The sequence below is a fragment of the Phoxinus phoxinus genome (genome assembly GCF_949152265.1).
Source record: "Phoxinus phoxinus genome assembly, chromosome: 12".
Lineage (NCBI taxonomy): Eukaryota > Metazoa > Chordata > Actinopteri > Cypriniformes > Leuciscidae > Phoxinus > Phoxinus phoxinus.
The window spans coordinates 25,795,197-25,818,262 of record NC_136887.1 but is presented as its reverse complement, the minus strand read 5'-3'; the positions used below and the strand labels follow the sequence as shown (position 1 = coordinate 25,818,262).

The 23,066-nt window shown below is 43.4% G+C and overlaps 1 protein-coding gene across 7 annotated transcripts in view; it reads right to left on the bottom strand.

Annotated features, from left to right (window-relative positions):
* Positions 1–14,445, bottom strand: part of lingo2 (leucine rich repeat and Ig domain containing 2) — a 336,136-nt gene extending 321,691 nt beyond the window's left edge. For all 7 annotated transcript variants that reach the window (XM_079631509.1, XM_079631502.1, XM_079631507.1 and 4 more), the window contains exons 1-2: positions 14,302–14,445; positions 5,669–5,759 (exon numbers count right to left, since the gene is read on the bottom strand). The gene's annotated coding sequence lies outside the window, so the exon portion shown is untranslated. The remainder of the gene's footprint in view (positions 1–5,668; positions 5,760–14,301) is intronic.
* Between the last annotated feature and the right edge of the window lie 8,621 nt (positions 14,446–23,066).

Below are 23,066 nucleotides of genomic sequence, written 5' to 3'. Positions count from 1 at the left end.
CTTAATCATGTGGACCGGCAGGCTGAAATAGTGGATGTTAGAGGAAGCAGGAGGATTGAGGGCCGATTGATTTATTCAGTCAATGTACTTTTCGATCAAAGTGTGAACCACAGGAGTAATTAGAGCAGGAACACAGGACGTCTGTAAGTGAAGTGACATGAGGGGGTAAAGCACCAGTGAACAAGCCAGTTGTTGTGAATGTAAGGAGAGTAGTGCTGATATTAAACATCTTCAGAACATGGAGGACTCCCCCCCCCCACCCTCCCCCCTCCCACTCTAAAAAGTTTTTTGATGTTTTTTTCCCTTCCAAATATTGAGCAAAATTTACATGCACATTGATGTCTTGGTTGGCATATTTAATATTCTCTTCTCGAAATTCTGTATGATGTAGCCGCTACTGAAATGTCAGAATATGCAAATGAATTATTCAGAATCCTCTGCTTTAGTTTTCACGACGGTCTCCTTAATGCTACACAGCTGATAAAATTACACCCAAGACTTATGCGGAAGAGCATTCTCCACTCAACATCAGTACATTGCGTCACGAAACTCCCATCTGACTCAACGCAGCTGTGAGATTCACAAAGGCATTGGTATGAATTTCTGAAGACGTTTGCCTCTGCTGTGACTTCATGTTTGTTGGATGGCTGGAGGATGCTATACAACGCTATAAATGCTACTGGCATGTTTCCTGCATGTCTAACAAAATAAGTCATGAAGAGATGATGTTTGAGATGTTGTTTTATGCCAGTTGGTAAGTTTTTTAATGTTTCTAAAAGTAGTATATTATTACAGTTTAAAAAATAACCTTTTTTATATTTAAATACATTTTAATGTTTTATTTATTGATAAAGCTGAATTTTCAGCAGCCATTAGTACTCCAGTCTTCAGTGTCCTTCATAAATCATTCTAATATTCTGATTTGGTGCTCATGAAACATGCCTCCCCACACTGGAAAACAGCTGCACTGCTTAATATTTGTGTTGAAACTGCAATACATTTTTTTATCTTTAATTGTATTAATCTTTGATGAATACAGAGGATAATTAACTGATCTTTTGTAACTTGATAAATGTAATTAGTTACTTTTGAACAATAAAATGTGTCCTTGCATTATAAAATTATTAATTTCTTTATTGAACAGGATGGGGGAAGATGCCCCAGTTAAAAGGATAGTTCACCCAAAAAATTAAAATTCTGTCATTTACTCACCCTCAAATTGTTCCAAACCTGTATGAATTTCTTTCTTCTGCTGAACACAAAATAATATAGTTTGAAGAATATGTGAACCAAGCAGTTAATGACTTCCATAATATGGAAAAAAACAATGTGGATTTACTAATAAATTTACTTAAAAATAAAAACGTACAAATCTCTAACAAACAGACACAAAATGTCTATATTTAGCATAATGCAATGTCATAGATCACTATTTTCCTGAAACACAAAATTAGATCAATTAACTCTCAAAGTGGTTTCAACTGACTAAATCTCACAAATGTTGATATTCAGATGAAATAACAAATTAAAAATAGACTAAGAAAGTTCTCCTATTGAACTTCCTGAATAAAATTGTTCCACTTTGTGCAATATGAAGTGTGCATTGTTTTGTATTGGATTTATTCCCAATTTATTTATGCAAACAATACTTACTACTAGTCGTAATACCGCCTGAAAAGACTAAATATTCAAAGTAAAAAAGGGATATTTAATTATGCTCTTTCAATCCCTACATAAGGCATCTCTCATCATCCTCAAGCATGTGTTTTTCTGCTTTCATTGTAGGCTGAGTTTTTCAGGCATTGTCAAGCTGGTTTAAAATTTCATAAAGGGAATACAAGAAACAAAGAGAGTGAGGTTGAGACGGGATACTTCCCACTCAGTCTAAGTTTAAATATTCCTGTGGAGATGGTAGGAAATGAAGCAGAAATGAAGCCTGCCTTTTATGTCTCTCGTGTTGCTATCTACGTCTCCTAAGTGTGTACACAAAGAGTCACTCCCCTGACACGAGAGTTAACACCGGCTGCAGAGTTACGCGTGTCCTGGTGTAACTGCACCCAGGTGAATTAGAACTAACTGCGTTCACTTCTGCCACTTTAAACTCTCTATTGTATTGCCCTGCATTGCTGAAATATACATGGCCGACTAGTTGATGTGTGCGGCTGTCTCTGTGCGTTACTGCTGCAATGTGCCCCTTTCTGACAGTTTTTGTGTGTTCGGTTTTAGAGTCAGTAGAACTACATTAAACTGCTATAATGTTGAGTATAATGTATAATAATGCAATATTTGTGGGTCCTGATAATTCCAAATGTCTTATGTTACCAGTAAAAAGTGGCCTAAATATACCTAGTCAGTGACAGAGTGCAAGCATATTTGTCTAAAAGAATTCTATATTTTCAGCTTAAGAATCATGAATATTTTTATTCAGGTGTCACCATTGTCCTGTGCATTGGGTTATCAGCACCAAGTCCAAGCCTTCATTTACACCCACAATACCAAATTTAGCATTTTTATCAACAGTAAACGTTTTGTTAACTTTTTACCATGTCTTGGAGTATCGCAATAATATCGTATCGTGAGTTCAGTACCGTGATGTATCGAATCTTGACCGCACATATCGTTACACCCCTAATAATGATACAAGTCCTGGTTCGCTTAGCATTCACACTGCCATTTTTAAGACCAAACCTAAAGATACAAAAACAACAGACCTTACCGAACATCTAAAACAATGTGTGTGGTGAGCTAAATGCGCTTGTATGTGCGTAGCCTACATATGATGGTATTTTGACCAGCTGGGAACTCCTGAAGAGTTTATAAAATGTGTGAAGGAGTCAAGACAGCGGCAGGAATTCCACCGTTGCTCACAAACGAAGGAGACGGTGTTCCTGGCCCTGTAATTACGCTGAACGCTGTAACCATAATTGGCAACGTCGCTCCTATGACGAGAAAAAATAGGTATGCCTCAGCATTCTGTCCTTTTTAAGTCACAACTGGATAAAACGTAAAAGAACAAAATCAATTGAAAAATTTGGCCCACCTGTTGCCTCTCGATTTCAAATATACTAGAATAGTCACTACGTTTGCATCATAAATGTCTTCAAACATCAGCCATGTTTCACCCAAGCGGCAACCTCCCTGTCTCTCTCTTGAAACCAACACGGAAGTGAATTAAACGGCAATTCATCGACTGGCCGCTTAAGGCTGGCTGCAGAAGTGAGTCAAATCTGTATCTCCCCCATGTTAAAATGCCCAACTTTACAGCAGAAAAAAACATGTTTACAGCCTGGTTCTCTATGTGGCTTTGGTCTATGCAGCTAATTTTGCCCTTCATAACTGTGAGGGGGGTGCATTTTTTTGTAACTCATCCGTTTAGTTGATTAATATTAAAAGTTCTGCCAAATTAAAGGTGTGTCCACTTTTGAGTGACAGGTGGATTCCCGATGATGTCAATGCTAGCCGGTTAACCGTCACTTCACCTCAGCAAATTCCAGCTGCTGAACTTGCCATCTCTGCCGTGTTTGTGCTTTTTTTCGGGATTATTTCATATAATTTAATACACCAATTAACCCGCCCATGCCTTTGGATTCCATCGTTGTCGTTGGGTATCGTTTGAGAGAACAACCAGCGCTGTATTTCAGTTATTTTCCTCTGTGAACATGCACTATGGATGTCTGACAATTTCGTTGCTTTTTGGAGTTTTCAGATTTAAAAACGTCTATAGATATAAAGGCTACACTCGTTCTGTGGTAACGTTGCTCTGGAATAGATTATAACATGCTTATATTCCGTCAGATGAAATCCTGCAGGTGTCGGTGTTTCTCCGTCCATGCAATAAATGCACATCCTTGAATGAGCGCCGATTTCTAGCGCATTTACTTGAACTTCATAGGTAATATATCTATGTTTTGACCCATTTGAGATGCGGCCAAAATCAGAATTTAAAATGGACTGAATAATAAAGCTCTCTACGAACTTGACGAGCGATGCTGCGCTGACGGACCATAGACTGTAATAAAAGATTGACTGACATGTATGCACATAATCACGGTCACACACACACATTCAGAGTAATATTGTAAAGTTACTGCATAATACATTTTCAACTAATAGATGTAGAGAATCACTACACAGTCTCACTCATTTTAACTAATATTTCAAAGGGCAAAAACAGGACTTTTTAATTGGCATTCTGATTTTAATCATCAACTGTCACTTTAGCGTGAGGCCTGTGGAGTCACAGATTTGGTACTGTGAGTAGCATAGCATTAGCTCCCAAGCCTGAGCCAACTCCATAACGTCGCGCTAGGTGGGCGTGGTTTCAGATAGCCAGGCTCCTCAGTTCCACCTCTTTGCCCATATTCTGTTATCCGGGAGTGACGAGCGGTGAAGCGAGGCTAAGATGGTGATGGCCGGCTCCGCCCACTTTAGGCTTTAAAAATGCTCTTCAGAAACCTACGGGTGACGTCACGGACACTACGTCCATATTTTTTTACAGTCTATGGTTTCACCACTGGGCCAATCCTAAATGCTGTTCTCCTGCCAGTAGAATACGTTTTTTAAGGCAATCTTCAGAAAGGTGACCATTGATTTTTGGCCCAACTATTAATTATCATCTCAAAGCCCCCCAATGGCAAATGAAAAGTACATAGCCTAAGTTTAAATCTGGAAAAAGTATAAAGAAATAAAACTAAAGAACAGCCTTTGAAATGATTGGTGTTATGCCTGTGAGCCTGTCACAATCCAATTATTCTGGTTGTAGTTGACCATTTCTCAAATCCCAACTCTCTCGGTTTCGGTTCATCTACACCAGCTAATCTAAGATTATGTTTTGTCTGTATTTCCAATGTGACTTTCATTTAATTGGAACTCACAGCAAAAAATCAGACAGTGGACCTAGTTACCATGTCACTGATGAGCTATACTGAAAAGTAAAATGAAGCGCTTAGCTGGCATTACTGGATAATAAATATGCATGAAATTACATCCGTGCTATCTACAACATGAACGCACAGGGTGACAGAAGGTTATCGCAAATGGCACTGACATGGGCAGTGTTTACATCTGAAATCAAAATCAGCAGCATCATGTAACTCTTGTAAATACCTCATGTCTGTTGGTTACATTTAACTGTATCCATCATAGAGCCAATACGGTTCTACTCTTTAAAGTCTGTGTTTGAGGGTGAAAGGTCAAGATCACAGAAGTTGACAACCTATACCCACTGACCTTAGTTCTCTGGTCGGCAAAAGTGTGGAGGATGTGAAAACCTGCTGCCTGTGCATTGATTGTGTAGCTTAGGCTACATGATTTTCAAGGTCATTTTGGGTTGCAAGTGCTTATTTTTCCATACACTTTGAATTTGATTTCATACTCCACAGAAAATAAAAAGCATTGCAAGAATCAGAAACTGTTTTGCATTACACATCAAGCTAACTGGCTGTCTGCTAAAGGACTTCCAGACATTTCCCCCTCTTTCTCTTCCTCTGCCTTTTTATTTTGCTTGGAAATCACTTGAACCCTTTTAGCTATCAATGGCAAGCCATGTCAGGCAGCAAGTTTGCACCCCTGGGGCCCAGAGAGATTGGCTTCTCTGGAGCCGAGCGATATGGACTACCGCCCAATTTTTGTTGGCTAATTAGCTTTGCTGCGATTTCACTGCCCCTACCTTATCAGCTCAGGAGCCACGTCTGTACTTCAGCTTAAAATGTGTAGTGTAACTGACTGGCTGCAGAACCAGAGGTTCATTTACGGTTTCCCTGTACACACACACACACACACACACACACACACACACACACACATAAATAAAAAAGCATTTAATTGGTTACTTATGATGATCGTCTCTATATAAACGTAATTTTACATAATAGATACTATAGATGAATAAACAATTTGGTAGATGCTATTCCTCCTTTTGACCACCCGATGGCCACACTTTGAAATGTTTCGAGAAATTAACCTCCTTTACAATGTTCAAAACATGTTCAGACGATCGCAGCTTTAAAATAAAATGTGACTGACTGGTAACAATAATTTAATCAGCATACTTTCAAAATACTTTTTATATAATTACTAATTTGAAGTGCAATCAATAAATAAATCAGATGATTTTCTACAATACGGGCTAGCTGTCCCACATAGCAAACCCTTGACCGTTTGAATAAGCAAAATCAGACTAAAAAATAAAATGTGTGTGATATGCAAACCACAGCAGGTACACGCAGATCATAAAGCCTACACTACAATCAAAACTTCTTTATGAAACGGTTAGTTCCAGTCCTTGATTCTGACAGTGTTGCCAGATTGGGCGGTTTCCCGCCCAATTGGGCGGTTTTGCATTTGATTGTGAGGGTAAAAATTGGTTTGGGCGGGTGGACAAAATTTGGCCGGGTTTAGGATCAGCTTGGCGGTTTTCAAAAAAATTATAGGCTAATTATTTAACACAACCCAAGTGTGCATGTACTTCATCCAATCAGTCATTGTAATGTAACTAAACACACCCACTGCATACTCGGCTGTGTTGGTGATGTTTACAGTTGATGGGCGGCTTGACGCCAACCTCACGAGTCACAACTCACGAGCCAATCGAATGATAGCAGCAGCTGCGTCAGGACTCAGTCACTCATTCATCAGCACTCGGCGGGAAATACATAACGTTACAAATTAAAAAGATGTCGAAGTGGGCAAAATATAAAAAAAACGTACCGAAAGGAGTGGGAGAGTGATTCGGATCTAAAGCCATGGATAACGCAGTCTAAATCGGATGATAGCAAAGCTCACTGCAAATTCTGCAACACCGACATAAGGGCTCACTTTAAGGATTTAAAGGACCACGCCGAGACCAAGAAGCACAAGATGCGGTGCCTGCCCACAATTAAGGCTTTCACAGTGAGTAAAGCTAGTTTAAGTAACTCGGCGTCCATTTGTGATGACCAGAAGCGCCGTGAACTACGGATAGCAACATACGTTGCTTGCCACACATCAGTTAATGCCGTGGACGACTTATCGGACATTCTGAAGGATGAGATCGGAGCATTCCAGATGCACAGAACCAAATGTACGGCTGTCATCAAGTCAGTTCTTGCGCCATACTTTAGAGAACAACTTCAAATTTTTGGCGGTTTTTTTCTTGGAGTGGGCGGGTTCTCTTACGTAGAGTTCTCTCGTACTGCGTCGAAGAACGCTACGGGAAAGATATTTCTTTGTCGAGATTGAAGCCAAAAATTAATCCTTAATTTTGTAATATTGTAAAACGCTTTTCTGAAGCATACAACCTAGGCGGAGCAATACAGCTCACCCATTGGCTGCTCTGCCAGAAAAGCACAGCCTATGCGAGGCCAGGACGCTGACCAATGAGGGCGCTCCGCGCCCTTCTGCGTCACCTCCCGCCCAAACAGGCGTGGCCTAGGCCTATAAATACGAGCATAGCTGTCTAACACGCCGATTTTCTTAAATTCAACGAAGCTGCACGCATCGCTGGATTGATTCGAGCCGCCACAGCCGTTTGGATACAAGCACCTCAGCAGGACGAGCCCTTACCTGAAGCCGCTGGTCTTCGCCGCCTTCAGCCGCCGTTCCCTGCTGCGCTTCTCCGGCGTGGATATATCCTTTCAGTTTTGTGTGTGTTTTGTGTGTGTGTTCGCCTACCGCGTCACACGCTTTTTCCTCACAAAAGAGCACGAGCGTCTTTCTAAAGATGTCTCGCTTTTCCTGCGGCTCCTGCCGAGCCGCGCTCATCGACGGGGACCACCACGAATTATGTGTTTCCTGCTTGGGCGAGGAACATGCAGCTATCGCTCTCGGTGATGGCGGCTGCCATCACTGCGACATGATGCCAATCGCGACTCTGCGGACTCGCCTTGCATCTTTCGCCGAAGCTGCACAACCGCCCCCTGTAGCGCCGCGCCGTAAAAAGCGCCGTGCTCAGCGGGTCCCGGAACCTCCCTCCACGAGGAGCTCGCCGCCGCTAGCTCCTCTCAACGTTTCGCTCGAGTCGCTCACCGACGGACAACAGCCGCAGCACGCCGCTTTGTCCGTTATGGAAGACGACCAGCAAGCTGTATCAGAGGGAGATGATGATTGCTGTTCGCTTCTCGCTTCGGAGAGCGAGGGTTGGGCGAGCTCCGTGGACCTCCCCTCCCCCGCTGTTCGAGAGCGCAGAGGAGGGAAGATCAGCATCGAGGCGGAACTGATGCGTCTGCTCACACAGGCCGTGTCGAGCCTCGGCCTCGATTGGTCGACGCCCGAACAACCTGCACTCAACCGGCTGGATGGACGCTTCCTCTCTGGAGACCGCGCTGCGCCCCCCTCCAGACACGCACCGTTTCTTCCTGAGCTTCACGAAGAGGTAGCGAAATCGTGGAAGGTGCCATTTTCAGCCAGAGTACGTACTTCTGCCTCGCCAGCATTCTCCGTAGTGGACGGTGCTCGAGACAGAGGCTACCACGCTCTCCCTCCGGTCGAGGAGGCGGTAGCGACTCACCTTTGCCCACCCTCTGCTGGACGGCGGGCTAAGGGAGTCCTACCATCCAAAGCTTGCCGCACGTCGTCAGCTCTGAACGGTCGCGTGTATTCCGCCGCCGGACAAGCTGCATCGGCGCTGCACACCATGGCGGTGCTCCAAATCCACCAGGCCAACCTCCTCTGCAAGCTAGACGAGGAAGGCCCGGGCGCGATCAGTGTTCCGGACTTGCGTAGCGCCACAGACCTAGCTCTTCGCGCTACAAAGTCCGCCGCACACGCCATCGGCAGGATTATGGCCACAGCTACTGTTTCCGAGAGACATTTATGGCTAACTCTCTCTGAAATGGCGGAATCCGAGCGCTCCACGTTTCTCGACGCCCCCATTTCACCGGCTGGCCTCTTCGGATCCTCCGTGAAGGACTTCGCGGACCGATTCGCCGAGGTACAGAAAACTTCGCAGGCCATGAGACATTTCCTGCCAAAGCGCTCCAGTTCCGCAACAGGCCGCCCTAAACAGCCGCCTGCCCGAACTCAGCAGCGCCCCGCGCCCGCCGCACCGGCCCAGCAGCAACAGGCCCGAGAGAGACCACGGTCTCGCTCCGCCGGACGCCGCCCGCCACCGCGTGGTCCTCGGCCCAAGATCTCAATCAAGCCCGAGGCCTCGGCGCCATCCTAGCCCTGCTAGGAAAAAGACGGTGTTCGGGTCCCGCTGCGGCCGGACTTCCACCAAAGATTCCCGCTTGTACAGCCCTAAGTTCCGCGTTTGTACCAGTGTACTCAGCAGCCAACAAACCGGCCGTAAAGCCCGTTTGCCTGCACACAAACGCCGTTTTCACGGCGACCCAGATAAATCTAAAAAAGAGTTTAATTTCTGGTGTTCCGGCCAAGGCCGATGGTGTAATGTGTGTAACTGCAATGCCCACCCAGTGCCCATTCATTCACACAAGCACAGCCCCGTTCAACACAGGGTTTGCACACATAAAATCGGCTCACACCGATTGTGCTTTACGTGTAGTGAGCGTGCCCACTGTCCAGTGCCCACAACCACTACACACTGCACGTTCCGCGGTTTCTGTAAAAACGAAACTAACGAACGGTCAGTCAGTACACAAACACAGTGTCCCCGGTGTTATAAATGTGCCCGCCACCAAGCGCCCACGTTTATTCACAAACATAACGAGCCCCGTAGGGCTCGCCCCGCGTGCTCTCTCTCAACTCAGAGAGTCGAGCGCGCGCGGGACGCATACTGTGTTAAACATGTCCCCCGCCTCAGACGCCACGGCGTCCATGTCACAGCACATGGTTGCTCTCGTGTCGCCACCATTTCGCGACCAGAGCCCAGATTACATTCAACCCCTAGTCACACGTGCAGATGCATGGGAAGGACTACCCGGGGTTTCAGAATGGGTGCTAGAGACTATAAAAAGAGGCTTTTCGCTACAGTTTTATCGACGCCCTCCCCGTTTCACGGGAAAAGTCGAAACCACGGTAAAAACAGAAGTAGCACATCTACTTCGAGCCGAAATAGCGAAGCTATTGAGCAAAGGGGCCATAGAGCCTTTATCTCAAGCTCAGAGCGAAGGGGGCCTGTACAGCAGATATTTCCTGGTACCGAAGAAAGACGGGGGTCTCAGACCCATTTTAGATCTAAGGCGTCTGAACAAAACGCTTGCAAAGCGGAAGTTCAGAATGCTCACGACCAGAAGTATCCTCGCGCAAATTCGCCGAGGAGACTGGTTTATGGCAATAGATCTGAAAGACGCGTATTTTCACATACAAATTGCGTCACGTCACAGGCGATTTTTGAGATTCGCCTTCGAGGGCCGGGCATATCAGTACACAGTCCTGCCATTCGGTCTATCCCTAGCACCTCGTACATTTACAGTGTGCATGGACGCGGCGCTGGCACCCCTGAGACTCCGGGGCGTTCGAATTCTGAACTATTTGGACGATTGGCTAATTCTGGCTCAATCGCCGTCAGAACTCGCTCACCACAAGACACTAATACTCGATCACCTCGAGTGCTTAGGTCTGAGAGTCAATTGGGAGAAAAGTTCACTGTTTCCCAGTCAAAGGATCTCCTTTTTAGGACTGGATCTGAACTCACTGTCTATGACAGCACAGCTGTCATCACAGCGCAGGCGAAATACCCTGCAAATGGCGAAATCCTTCCTCAGCGGCCACATAGTGCCACTCAGGAGATTTCAGAAAATGCTGGGCCTCATGGCCTCAGCCTCAACAGTGCTGCAGTTGGGCCTGCTGCGCATGCGCCCACTACAGTTCTGGTTGAGAGCGCGCGTACCGCGCCGAGCATGGCTACACGGTCGCTATCGCCTCAAGGTCACTCAGGAATGCATTTCAGCCCTGACACCATGGAGAGCGTCAGACTGGTACCGGTCAGGTGTAAGCCTGGGGACTTCCTCGAGCCTGAAGGTGGTGTCCACGGACGCGTCCACCTCAGGCTGGGGAGCACTGCTCGACGGCAGTCCGCTCTTTGGCCAGTGGTCAGAGCGAGCCGAACTACCGCACATAAACTGCCTGGAAATGATGGCAGTGGACTTTGCGCTGAGGCGCTTCTGTCCCCGGATAAAAGGACACCACGTCCTGGTCCGCTCGGACAACATGTCGGTAGTAGCCTACATAAACCGCCAGGGTGGCGTGAGATCCCGGAACCTATTCAGGTTAGCGGAACGCATACTGGTGTGGGCCCAGCACAACCTGCGCTCGTTAAGAGCAATGCACGTGCCAGGCCACTTGAACGTAGGCCCGGACAGACTCTCACGGAACAACGTTCCCACGGGAGAGTGGTCCCTACACACACAGACAGTGCGTCTGCTGTGGAAAACGTTCGGCAGAGCGGAAATAGACCTGTTTGCAAACCAGGAAAACGCTCATTGCCCAGAATTCTTTTCGAAGAGCGCGAACGCGCTGGCCAGAGTCTGGCCCCGCCGCCCGCTCTATGCTTTTCCTCCTGTCTCACTCCTGCCTCAAGTGCTGGAGCGTATCAAGGAGAGCGGATGCTCAGTACTGCTAGTTGCTCCATTCTGGACGAATCAGACCTGGTTCCCAGCTTTGATGCGACTGAAAAGTACTGCCCCGTGGCCGATTCCAGTGAGGAGAGACCTCCTCTCACAGGCCAAGGGCTCGATTCTGCATCCTCACCCCGAGCTTTGGTCCCTACACGTATGGGCCATAAACGGGTACCCGCTAACCTCCCAAGAGGAGTGTTAGACACGATCGAACAAGCTAGGGCTCCGTCTACTAGACGGCTCTACGCTTCCAAATGGTCGGTGTTCTCTGGATGGTGTTCAGATCAAGGTCTGTCACCACTTCAGTGTGGAGAACCGGAGATTCTCTCCTTCTTGCAAGAGCTATTGGATAAGGGAAGAACCCCATCCACGCTCAAAGTCTATGTGGCTGCCATATCAGCGTTCGTTAATCCAACGCTTGGCCGTTCACTAGGCAGGAACGACCTGGTGGTCCGCTTCCTGAGAGGCGCCAGGAGGTTAAACCCTCCAAGGCCTCCTTCAGTCCCCGTTTGGGACCTTTCTACAGTGTTGAACGCTATGAAAGGGGCCCCTTTCGAGCCTATTCACTCAGTTGACATGAAACACCTGTCTCTCAAGACCGTGTTTCTTTTGGCTCTCGCTTCAGTGAAGCGTGTGGGAGACTTGCAAGCGCTCTCAGTGAGAGCTTCTTGTATGGAGTTCGGGCCAAACGACTCTATAGTCGTATTGAAACCGAAGCATGGGTACGTGCCTAAGTCCCTCAACACACCGTTCAGGGCTCAGGTCATCTCCCTGTCGGCCCTGCCGGCCTCAGAGGACGGAAATAGCTCCCTTTGCCCGGTCAGGGCATTAAGAGCTTACGTGTCCCGCTCCGCTGTTTTTCGACAGACGGAGCAGCTCTTCGTTTCGTTCAGCGGGCGCTCCAAGGGACGAGCCGCAACGAAACAGAGTCTGTCTCGATGGGTAGTGGACGCCATTGCGCTAGCCTACGCATCTAGAGGCTTGGAATGCCCTTTGGGCATCAGAGCACATTCCACGAGAGGCATGGCCTCCTCATGGGCTTGGTATAGCGGAATCTCGTTACAAGATATCTGTATGGCGGCAGGCTGGGCCTCCCCGTCTACATTTATTAGGTTCTATAACCTAGAGGTTCCTGCGTTGCAGGCTAAACTGCTCTCGGTCTAGAAGACTATGTATAAGTGTTCCTGCCCCGCACTGCGGCCCAGGTCACTTCAATGGTAATATGTACAAGTGCTCCTGCCCCGCGCTGCGGCCCAGGTCACTTCAATGTCTAATATGTATAAGTGTTCCTGCCCCGCGCTGCGGCCCAGGTCACTTCAATGTTTAAGCATCACTCACTGACAATGTGTCCCATGAGCATGCTATTACCCTTCATATATATCTATATTTACATATATATGCTATTATGCCTTAAGAGGCACTATTATAAGGGATGATGCTATTTTAGCCGCTCTCCCTATACTTCTTGGGGTAGGCGCTTGTATACCAGGGCGCGCGCGCCCTTAGGTGTCTGTGTCGATCCAAGAACACGCACGGCGGTTTGCATAGGGTTCCCGTAGCGTTCTTCGACGCAGTACGAGAGAACTCTACGTAAGAGAACGTACTCGGTTACTTACGTAACCTCGGTTCTCTCTAGGAGAGGGAACGAGTACTGCGTCTCATGCCGTGCGTGTCCACGCTGCGTCGCTTCATTGACGAAAATCGGCGTGTTAGACAGCTATGCTCGTATTTATAGGCCTAGGCCACGCCTGTTTGGGCGGGAGGTGACGCAGAAGGGCGCGGAGCGCCCTCATTGGTCAGCGTCCTGGCCTCGCATAGGCTGTGCTTTTCTGGCAGAGCAGCCAATGGGTGAGCTGTATTGCTCCGCCTAGGTTGTATGCTTCAGAAAAGCGTTTTACAATATTACAAAATTAAGGATTAATTTTTGGCTTCAATCTCGACAAAGAAATATCTTTCCCGTAGCGTTCTTCGACGCAGTACTCGTTCCCTCTCCTAGAGAGAACCGAGGTTACGTTAGTAACCGAGTACGTTTTGGTGAGCCTTTGGGCTGGAAATCACCGTCCCAATCTGGCAACACTGGATTCTGATTGGTCAATAGCTTTTATGATAAAACTATGGCCACTTCACTCAACGGTTCTATGCATCACTACACAACACCCCAAGCAACAACTCTTAGCAACTTATAAACACATGTTCTCATTGATTGTTCATTGAAGCTTGAGTAGAGTATTATGAGAAATAAAGTAAACGTGTACCTGCATTTACAGTAGATATTTACAGTTTACAATTTTCCTTCAGGTCAGTCCTATATTCGTAATAAAAAATCCACTCGAATGTCTGCTGCAATATCTTATTTTTTACAGTTGGGTTTTGCCCATGCCCTGGCACGCTAGTCATTTGTCAGTTGCATCTTGCTTATCAGTGTTCACAATCACAAGAAGTTTGTCAATCAGTCCTTTCAAAATCTTCTCTACTGACTGACTCGCTCATAAAGACAGTCTTTGCCGCCATCTAATGGCGAAATGTAACTTGTTCTGTTGCTGTTTTTTTGTGATTTTGCTTCATGAAACTTGCATTGATATATATTTTTTTGCCTTTAATATTTGTTTTATATACTCCGCTTCGCGTCGTGCCTAACAACGCCCTTTCGATACAGCACAGACACCATAACGTTATAGCTTAACAAGTTACTTACAAACTGACCAATGTCAATTGTCAAATAACTATAACGTTACATTATAAACAGCACAGCAGGCATAGGGAACACACAGCAAAAGATAGATACATTAAAAACTTAGTTACTCACCTTATTTTCTCGGTAAAGCTGAATATACTATCCATGTTGGCATTTGAATCTTCAATGAATTCCATTCAACCCAGAATGTGTCAGATCAAATGCTAATTGGCTAAATCAGTGTTGCCAGATATGAAATGTCCAAGTCTCAGAAGCTCAAAATTATCGTATTTGGAAGAAAACTATAGTAGGTTCTACACGAGTCAAACGTACAGAATATAGCTATAATCTAGACTAACAACTTTTTGACACGACCTGCAGCTTTATGCTAAACTATCGACTATGGCTTGGAAACAACTGACTGAACTGACCTAACGGTACGTTCACACGGGGCTTCAGCGTCAACGCTTGACGGAAGGCGTGGCTGAAGTTTGGCAGACGCCATGGTCATAGCAGCGTCAGCCAATGAAATTAGACAGGAATGACAGGATGAACGTGATGAACGTGATTGGCTGCCGCCTGGCTACTATATTTGCATAGAGCGATCCTGATTGGCTGACGCTTCCGTCTGCGGCGCTTCACTGGCGTTGCTCGCGGCAGAAGTTGAAAAATTAGGCTTGTTTGAGATGAGCAAAATCTGCGCAGAACCGATCACCGGTGATCACCGCGAGATGCATGCCGGTTAGAAATGTGTCCGACTGCGTTCCGCCTGGCTCTGATGTCATGCTGACGTATGTCAAAAATCTCTCGCGAGCGCAAGGCACACCTGTCGGATTCTGCAGTTGCGCGCAGTTGCTCTCCACCGACTGCGCGGATCAAAAGCATGATGGGAAACGACTTGCTGACGACACAGCTTAATGATAATTGGTTTAAACAACCATGATGTAATGTTCTCTTTTAAAATGTTTGATATTAAAACTCTGATATCATGTTTTAAATTATGTGTATAAATGATCTGTGAATATTCCCAAACTCTCTGACAGTGCGATCTCTATATGGATTATGTGATTATGTAATTAAAATATATATATATAAACACATACAGAAAGAAAAAAAAGATTGATAAACACGTATTTGGAATGGGATTATATAGCCTAACAAGTGATTTGGGTGTCTTGTTCATTATATTTATTTTCATATTTAAGCAACAGAACTTAAATTACATCCACTGTGCACAAGCGTGAATCCCGTGAATCCCGCGATATCCATCTTTGATCTCACAGGTGTCAGATCCACTGTGAGAAGAGAGAACTGTCCGTCTTGCCTGCACTTTTTTCACTCCTCCCCTCACTGCAGCCGCCTACTCTCGCATACAATTCAGGCGAGGCAAGGCGCATCTCAAACAAGCCTATTCTCAACTTCTGCCGCGAGCAACGCCAGTGAAGCGCCGCCGACGGATCCACAATCCTTTTCGGCAACGCTTGACGTCACCCATTCAAAGTCAATGGGAAGCTGACGCTGACGCCCCGTGTGAACGTACCGTAAGCACTGCGGCAGGAACGTTAATTTATGCTCGTGAGAGAAAGTCATTCTCCACGATGATTGGCCGAGGGCCGAGAAGACGTAACGTGAGATGAGATGGAAGACATGCATAAACGTTTTTTAACAGACATTTTAAGTTTAGAGATGCTGAACTATTTTCATTTATCGAAGGGACACATAGGACCTCACCTACAAAAAAAAATCATACGTTGCTCTTGAGTCTATAGAAATCAAATCATAGATGTCGTAGTGGGAAGCTCGGGATTTCCTCTAAGCCCCGATCTTTACGAGTTGTGGGCGTGTCACTGAACGGTAGACGTAGCACCGTTAAATCATAGAAGCCCTATGATTACAACGACCATCATTTGCTGCGTCACAAAATTCTGAAATTATCGTAGGCTACATTATGATTGAGTGTACATCGTAAGTCTGGCAACACTGGGCCAAATGTCAAAATACTTCCTGTAGGCCTATTAAAGGTAAAGTGCAGCAGTGACAGTTTTGTTGATATTTTGATACAAGTTGTGTGAGTATTTTATAAGTCATTTTTTTCCCTATAAATATAAATACGTTTTTTATTTAATTTTTTTAATTTATTATTTAACTATTTAAAAATAGATGAAATACAATGAAAACACCAATTTAACTATTTTTGGTGAGTAGGCTTTGCCATGTGATTTCCCAGGCACAGCTGTGGCTAGTGCTATCAGAAATGTCTTCCCACATCTGGAGTCGTGATTACGAGCTCATTGCATTCAAATTGTGGCTTAAGAGGGCATTCATGTCCTTTTTTAAATAAGAAACTAGTATGGTTATTCCGATAGCACGTAAATGCAGCATTAGACCCAACTGCATTGGAACTGTTGTGACAACTTTAAAGGTATTTTGACCATAATTCATTGTTATTGTTATAGATATGTAGGTAAATATAATATTATGAACATTATGTTGTTTTGGTAATGTGTCTGTGCTGTCAAATTTTGTTTACTTTGTTGTGTACTCCTGTGTTGATTTTAGCTAGTTATTTTTGGCAACAATTCCTAAACATTTGCCAAAAACCGTCATTTAATGTTGATTTTAGAAAGCACAAAACTAGCAGGATAAAATTAGTTGTTTGTATATGTCTCATCTTCAGCTGTCTTAAATATCTAAGATGGATAATATTGGAACTTAAGAGTGCCTAACGGTGTCTTTTTTGCTATTACCTCTTTCCCCCCCCCCTTGCTCTTACAAAATCAGTCAAGGCACACAGTGTTTTTTCCACACTCTCTGAGATTGCACAATTTACCATTTAACTCACAGCAGATTCTAGCAGGTTTTTGAACTGCCTTTTGAAATGTGCTCTTGTTTATGTGCCTGTTGCAGCCAATTATTATTTTCAGAACCAGTCATTTCACACCTAATTATCATTTTATTATAAAATAAATATTTATATTGGCATAAAAGACTTCTTTGGGAAGTTTCAGGCGAATTTCAATCAATATGTCTGTCCATCACCCATTCAGGCAAAATCCATTACTTTCTATCATGTGACTAGTAAAGCAGAGATGGTTTTCAGAGGAAAATTACTGCTTGAAATAAACACACACACACACACACAAATGATTTTTTCATGTTCTTTTGGTCAAAAAACCTCTCCATTCAATCGCATACAGAGATTCGCTTTACGCATGAATTATACGCCACACTTACATGAGCTACAAGTATTTATATGGATGTCTCAAACTAGATTTAATGGCTTGAAAACTTTATAATTCCTATTTGACATTATAAGCAGCAAACACTTGCCAGAGTACATAGCGTTTCTAAATCTCTCTAGAGAGATCGCATTTAAAGATCTTTATTCGAAACTGCGCCCCAACACACCCCACCCACCGCTAAGAAATACACTGTCTTCTGTGTATAATGATCCATACACACTCACCATCGACGAGGCCACTGAAGATGAAAGAAAGTGAATGATGAGTGCTGTCAGACCAGAGCTCCCTAATGGCCATCTAATGTGTTTCTTGCCAACATTTAGCTCCAGGGGTTCTTCAGTGGGCATATTGTATATGTAAGGCCACCCCTCATAGCGGTGGAGGCCAATGTAATTGTTCTTATGCCATTAAAATTTGATTTGTTGCATGGATAAGAAATGTGGTTATATCCTCTTCGGATCTTGATCTCTATCAGCTTCGGAACAACCCTGATTTCATTTCTAATGCAAATTGATTTTAACATCTTTGTCCACTGCTTGTGTCTCCTTCAATTTCCCATAGCTGTTAGAGGAATAAACTTGTGGTGGTAGATGTTAAAGTTAGGAACAAATGAAGGATCTTTATTTATGCTGCATTATTTACTCACCCTATCTTGTTCCAAACCTGTATGCTTTTCTTTTCCCCCATGATTTAAAAAGAAGGAATTTAAAGAATTTAGCTGATTTTCATCCATTTGATTATGCGGACTAAACATGTTGAGCTTCAAAAAGACACAAAAGCATTTTATTAACATAATTTGTGCTCTATATTCCAACTCTTCTGAAGCCAAAATTGATTGATTGTTATCTTGTTTGTTTGTAGTCCAATTAATAATTCACTTTTGCACAAGATTCTTTTATTTATTTGCCTTTGTTTCGTTTAGCATTGCATTTCATTACAACACCAGAAATACTTCATTTATTCATTCTACTGCAAAAATGCAAAATGTATCGACATTCCATCCCATACATGTGAAAATGCAACTTACATTTAGCATCCTCTTACATCAGTGCATGTTCATCTTCTATATATTTTCACTCCATCCTCTATCTTAACAAGTTCTCTTTGTTGAGCTCCATAAATGCAAACAGACAAACTTGTCCTCCTTTTGTTACCTTTTTGAAAAAAATCGGAATGATTTGTTGCTGGACTCGGGCATTCTGCATGAATGCTTTTCCTGTCTCACAAGGGGAGACATGAGACCAAGGTGTTGGCTGATATGGGTCCATTTTAGCAATGGAAAGGGGAAAGGTGCTGTTATTCTATGAGAAACCCCTGTCTGCCTATTGAGGTCTCCAACTATTAACCCAGCAGAGCTAAAAAACTGGACATCACACAGACAGCGTTCGCTGAGGTGGATGACGGAGTGCCCCCTGGTTGCCAGGGTACTGATTGTGCTTTTACCTGCGTGCTTTGAACTGGAGCGAGTGAAGGAGAGAGAGAGTAAGCAGGGAGAATACACACAGGTTCACGACTCAATGGGCAGCAAGAGATGCAATGGATGAAAGTAACTCTGTGCAGACACCTTGAAACATTAATGGAGACCGCCAGAAATGGTACTTGTAAAATTAAAACCGCGTTGCATAACTTAGTGTTAATTCTGTCACGGTTTGTTGTTTTTGTCTTTTTTAAGAAAATATTTCATAAATGTATATTTTAGGTCAGTCTGTGCATTCATTCGTTCAAATGAATCATACAAAAAGGTTGACTCCTACAGGAACTAAAAAAAGTAGAAGTGAGTCAGTGAATCATTTATGCAACCAATTTGTTCGATAACAATGACTGCATCCGAAAACTGATCAATTCTGCCTTCGGAGGACACGTTTCAAGGTCGGAAGGCATCAAGGCACGTCCGAATGCAATGTTTCACTTCCTCTCTCCTGAGATACCTTCATCTGATCAGTTTTTGAAGGCAGCATAGATGTAGGCCTATTCTTTGCTACCTTTGATATCCCACAATCCTCTACTTTCCATTCTGTGACAGATGAGCTAGATAGATAAAGATGGCGTCTGAGAAATTTCTATTGTAGCCTAGTCATTAAAGCAACACTAAAGAATATTTTTTACCTTAAAATAATGTTTCCAAAACCGTATCAGTGGTTCATCAAGTCGTAACAGGTTGAAAGGCACTTCTGGATTCGCTTTGCGGCCCTATATCTGCTATAACCACACTATGCAAGTTTGCCAGATCGGGTCGCGTTTCTGTAGTCCGAATGAGACATAAGAAAACTACAAATTTGACTTGCTTTACGTCAAGCATTACAATAGTCATTATTTTGTTTTTCTTCATTTCTGATGTCGCAATACATCATACTTTCATGAAATCATGCATCATACTCTACCTTGTCTGTGGACATTGTTCATTCCAAAGCCGGTGCTGGATAAACAGCGAGCGAGCGTGCGTGCGACAGTAGACTGCGGCTGGCTAAATTATTTACGACAGCGGTAATGAACAATTCCGCTTCCAACCTGTAGACTAGAGGACCGAAGAGGAAAAGTTATTTAGTGTTACTTTAAATATTCCCTTACTTTTCACCAAAGCTTGCTCTATTTTTCTATAGATCATTAAACCCTAACACTGCATCAGAAGACTGTCGAAATCAGTTTCGTGAGGTACCTTCGTGAGCAAACGCTGCCTGCAAAGTCATTGCCTGATAGGGCAGCAAGGCAACAAGGCAGCTCCTGTTTTCGGATGCAGCCACTGATTTCTTCAGGAACAAAGTGAGTCACTGAATCATTCATTTATGATTCGTTCGGAAATGCTGATACATTCAGGAACGAAACACCACTTCTATGTTGCAACATTTTAGCAGTGGCTTTGTTTGGATCTATTTCACTGGCGGACACTGTGAATTTTACAGTTTTGATACTATTTATTATAATAACATGGATTTTGTCAAATCATTTCTTGTTTTATGTAGATTTTTTTCAGCAGCGTTAAGGCTTTATTTATTTTTTTAGATTTATCCACTCATATCCGCAGCAGCAGCCTCGACCAATTTAGTAACCAACTTTTTAAAAGGCTGACGTTTATGAATAATGTTTTGTTGTTTTGTCTTTCTTCTTCCATGGCTTGCTCAGATAATTAGTCAAATTTAGCTGCCTTGTAATTGATTGACTAAAATGTCTTGAACAGATCAACTGTTAGCTGTTACAGTTTGTCATATGGTCAGGAAGGATTAAACTATATGCAAGACTGTCATGTATTATTGTAAGATTGGATTAATTTTTAAGGCTCTGCATATCCTGAAAAAAAAAAAAAACATCAATACCTCTAACTAAAGAAGATGAACATTTTCCCCCATGTGTTTACTGTGTTTGATACTTAGTATAGTCAATAAAAGAAACCAATGCTGCTTGGCTGAACATGCAAACAGTGAGAGAGATCAATGGCTATCCAACCCGATCTATCAGTTAGCTTTCAGGTCTTCGCCTGAGTGGGTATCAAATATATTTAAAGTATGGACACATTTAAAGATTTATCTTTTAGATATACAGTAGTGATTGTCTTTAAAGCTATGTGTGTGTAAAGTTCATTTAAGTGGTTTAAAGTAGTGTTTAAATAAAGTATCTGTCTTTCCCAACTTTTCAGTGTCACACTGTACCTTTTCAGACGCTTTTAAAATAATTTTAGATAGTTTTTGTTGTCGTTCTTTGTTGTTGAGAGCTAGTTCAGATCACAGATAGCACAGTCACGCATCTGTCGGTGAGAAAAGGGAATTATGCTCTTCAGGTCAGGGTATTTTTGAATGTTTTCAAGTTATTTTGAAGGTATAATGCTCACTTTTAACCTCTCACTGTTGTATAATGTTAATCTTGCTGAGAAGCCTTTAAAGTGATGGTTGTTGCATCAACTTGACATGGAGTTGAGAATTCCACTTCCTCCCCAGGGCAATCTGCAACAAATGCAGTAGACGGCAACATTATTTATGGAATCGATTTAACAGTCTTTTTTTCTATGCACCTGGTGAACCTTTGGAATGAAAAAAATCTAGGCCTATATGTGATCTTTATATTTACATACATTACAGCTCCGTTTTTAGAGACATCACTGTAATGAAAATTAATCAAATTACAAAATAACAAAAAAATCTGCGTGTGTGTGCACGCGCGCGTGTGTGTGTGTGTGTATATATTCCAGCTGATACCTGGTTCACAATGGTATCATGAGATATTGTTCATGATTCTCTTTCAAGTTAGGCTGAACACCTACGTTTCAAAAAATGAAATAGAAAATATATAATGTATAAAATATACATATAATTTTTGTCATCTCTTTGGTTGACATGTATTATTAGTATTATTTTCATTTTAGTTTATGTGATGTGAAATAATCACAGAATATCTGAGTGTTTCACTACCCCCCGCTGTCTCACCTGAATTAGGAGTCAGAGCACAAGCTCAGGTCTTAAGGATCAGAATATATAGTTATGCTCCATTGTCATGCTAGAAATAAATGTATTTATCCATGTTTATGCAGTTTCAACAGCAAAATATCCGCTTTCATGTCTGTTTGAAAGCAAATATTCTTTCATGATGACAATCTTCTAAAATAAGCTCAAGTGGGAATTCAGATGGTGAGTACAGAAATAATGTGCACCACTTGAGAGTAGAGATTTGGAAATCAGATTCTGAATCATGGTCCAATAACTCACCATTATATTGAAGTCACTTTTACAGAAGGACGTCTCACCTCTGGCGATGAACGATGTTCAGACTCCTCTGTTTTTGTCATCCAAACAGATGACAAAAGTAGATGTTTATCATGGCACCAGAAAACTTGATAAGCCGGAGGTAAGACGTTCTTGTTGCTAGAGTTTGGTGCAACAGAAACCTGAAACTTTTAATGCCATATAATTGCGATGTTAGAAAGCCTCGGATGATGCATTTGGATCTCCTTGCCCAGGCTGTTCAAAGAAAACTTTCAACATCACATCAGAAGATTGCCCTGTGCTTGCATCAACATGCTCACAGCCTCAAAAGTTCTGTTAGTTATACGCAGGGTGTTGGCGGCATGGTGCTTTTGGGCGGATTCACTCTCATCACGGCTATATGAGGTGAATTGAATCATCAGAAACCTAATTTGTTCCATATGGCTTTGATGAGCATTTATTGCTGTTTTGCTGCACTCTCTTGACTTGGTAAATGATAAAACATTGCTGGCTAACACACTAAAGTGCACTAAGGAGCCTGAAAGTTAGTGAGCCTTTTAAAAGCTAACACGATCCTGCCCTGTTCTGGGGGACGCTTGAGGAGATCTATCTTTTTTATTATTATTGCTGGAAATACCAAGTACTGGCATGAAACTCTTGGTGCACGCTGGATCCTAACTTGAATTTGCATCATCATCTACATAGTGCAGCTGATTGGTTGCTGTTGCATCAATGACCAATTAGCTGCGGCTCAACATTCAAATACTGGTTGTTAGCAGACTGCAGAGCGCTTTTAGAAACCCTCCACCTTCCTCAGCTTCACCTGTATAGATCTGCTATGGGGGGTTATGTTATGTATGTTGCTGCTGCTGCTGCTGCACATATGTCTTACATGCTCACAGCAATGTCTGTGAATGTATTGGCAGTAACAGGTCTCTGTACTTGCTCTGCATCATTAGCAGTG